Source organism: Arachis hypogaea, chromosome 20 (assembly GCF_003086295.3).
Source record: "Arachis hypogaea cultivar Tifrunner chromosome 20, arahy.Tifrunner.gnm2.J5K5, whole genome shotgun sequence".
Classification (NCBI taxonomy): Eukaryota; Viridiplantae; Streptophyta; class Magnoliopsida; order Fabales; family Fabaceae; genus Arachis; species Arachis hypogaea.
Window position 1 is genome coordinate 46,632,924 of NC_092055.1, and position 3,039 is coordinate 46,635,962.

Here is a 3,039-nt window from a genome sequence, read left to right on the forward strand (position 1 = left end):
CTTACTCCCTTTAGAAAGTGAATTCACTACACTACATCTTTCGATAGCAGGAAACCATAGAAAAAGGGATTCCATGCTCTATTTATGTTGCCTTTCACTATCTTCCTTCCATAGGGAAGCTCTATTAACAGGCTAGGCTTTCCTAAATCGAACTTCAACTCGAGAAAGTAGAAAGATCATCCTAAGAAGGAAGGAGTTAGGAAAGCGCGATCCTTATCTTCACCTAGCGGTAACTCTCTACCAAGAACCTCATAACAAAAGGAAATGCAAATCCCTCACTCTGTAAGCTTTTTTTTTTACGCCTAGCCCCTCCAAGGTCTCACTTTAATGAAAGTGTCCGAAAGACTGTATTGACTTTATTTGAAGTCTACATCATCTCATGTGGAAGGGCTCCGTCTTATAAAATTCCATCATCCCTTGAACTCAGTACTGAGCTTTACATAGATTCATGGATCTCCTATCTATGATAGATGTAAAGCGATAGAAAGCTTTCCCCTCCTTTATTTGAGCTTTCTGCGCTACTTCCTTTCTTTGAGACAGAGCTTCGTTGGCCCGCTCCTACAGCTACAGTGAGCTACTAGATAAAACTTCCAAACCAGATATGAATATTCAATATTCCTACTCAGGTTGATATTAGAACTGAGACTGAAGTTGCTAACAAGCGGGAAATAAGGGAATATGGAAATATTGGAATTCACTACTGAACTGTTCTTCACTCAACGCCTCTTGATTGACTTTAGAACTGAAGGAAGCCGGTAGAAAAGGAAGTGGCAGCAGTGTTTTATAGAACAGCTTTTTTGTCTAGAGATTCATCCCCTAGTCAGTGAGGAAAAGGGTCTATTGGAGAAAGAGAAGTAGGGGAGGAAGAAGGCGTATGCAAAGAGCTTTTTCTCAGCGTTCCCGTTCGGCATTCTTTCAACAAATGAAAGATTGCCCATACCCTATTGGTGGGGAGACTTCTTAGAATGGTCTCTGTACCAAGGGTGGATGAGGCAGTATCTGAAGTACCCGCACTGGTATTGTGCTGTCGCACTTGACCAAGCAGTTAGCTTGGAGGCTTTCATAGACCCTCCAGTTTATTGCCGAACATGGTACACTCCTAAAGTAGACTTGTCTACTTACTTTCTTTTAGGTTTTGTGTCATGTTTCAGGTATATGACTGGGTGGTTGAATTGTCCAGGCTTTACCTTCATCCCTGGCCGAGTCTAGTGAATCTCCTTTGGTTGGGGTTGATCACATCTTAACAGATCATCAGACCCTTATGGAACTAGCTGATGCTTCTGGTTATGCACTGGCTCTGATGCCATCAGCTAAAGGACTTGTTCCGGAGCACCAACCGTCCCCACTTCATTGGAACTTACAGGGGTGCTGTGAGTACTGCTTTCTGTGCCGAAATTGTGGAATCTGCTGATGCATACTTGTTCGCCAGACCTATCTTCAATGATTACTGCTCTGTGGGGTATTCACATCTTCTCAAGAAAGACAAAGCGATCATTGTGAAGCCCGAACGAGTTGTGATTGGTAATGGCCCCGCTTTTGGGTGTGTGCTAATGAGGTATTTCCTAGGGGCGCTAGCTAAGCGACTCAAGCATAACGAAACTTCCTTCTTACGAAAACTACCACAGGATATATGTTCCTGAAGGGCCAACCATTGAAGGCTGCACCTAAGGAACCTTTGAGGGTTAATGTTCTGTTTCAACATATACAAAAAATGCTGTCTAGTGAATCCGCTGTAATTGCTGAGACAGGGTATTCATGGTTTAACTGCCAGAAGCTGAAGCTGCCAAAGAGTTGTGGGTATGAGTTCCAAATGCAATATGGATCAATCGGATGGTCTGTTGGTGCAACACTTGGTTATGCACTGGCTTTTCCTGAGAAGCGAGTGATTGCTTGCATAGGCGCTGGAAGTTTCCAGGTGAATGCTCGGGATGTATCCACAATGCTGCGATGTGGACAGAGGAATTGAAAATCCTGATAAACAATGGTGGATACACCATGGAAGTTGAAATCAATCCATGATGGGCCATACAATGTGATCAAGAACTGGAATTACACTGGGTTGGTTGACGCAATCCATAACGGGGAAGGCAAATGCTGGACTGCCAAGGTGTTCTGTGAAGAGGAGCGAAATTGAAGCAATTGAAACTGCAACAGGACCTAAGAAGGACTGCTTCTGCTTCATTGAGGTGATAGTTCAATACGAGCAAAGAGTTGCTTGAATGGGGCTAAAGGGTCTCTGCTGCTAATAGCCGTCCTCCCAATCCTCAGTAAACTTGCACCATTTAACCCACAACTTGAAAAGCTTGTAGCTAGGCTAGGGTAATGCTAGTTCTTTTCACCGACGGAACAGGTATAGCTTTGATCGAAGGAGAAGGAAGGGAGCGATGGAATTGAGGAAATTCAGCATCAGGATCGGTTGGATTGATTGGGATACGGGCGAAGCTACCGGGCAAGGAAGCCTTGCTTCAGCTTTCAAGCTTCACCTCCATTCTCACGAGTTGGATCCGAGACCTCTTGCTTGAGGATTAAGCTCACTCCCTTTTATTCTAATCCTGAGGGTTCCTACTCTTCTTAGACAGCTACTTACTTAGGGCTTCTCATTACCTGGGGAGATCTTTCTTTCTATGATAGAGAGAAGAGCGAGGTACTGTGACCTTTTCTTTGCTTTCCTTACAGACAGGGAATACTAATGATATCGCCAGTGTAATAGAATTTTCCCTATCCGTCGACTCACTTGCAACTATATTAAAAACAAAAGCAGTGGCGAAGGGCTTTAGGTCTCGAGCGAAGCGAGAGGAAAGACTTTTAGGGTACCCTACATCCCTCCCCCTTGTTCTCAGTTACTCATCAAATGGTACTCAGTTAAATATAAGGCCCGGTTAGTGGCTAAGGGCTACACCCAAAAGTACGGTGAAGACTATGATGAGACATTCGCACCGGTAGAAAAGATTAATACCTTTCGAATACTGCTCCCCCTAGCTGTGAATTGAAGCTGGCCTCTAATGCAGCCAGATGTTCTGAATGCTTTTCTCAACGGAG

General features: G+C 44.2%; 1 pseudogene; it reads left to right on the forward strand.

The window, feature by feature from the left end:
* Window positions 1-388: 388 nt before the first annotated feature.
* Window positions 389-2,600, forward strand: LOC112784712 (pyruvate decarboxylase 2-like; annotated as a pseudogene).
* Window positions 2,601-3,039: the final 439 nt, after the last annotated feature.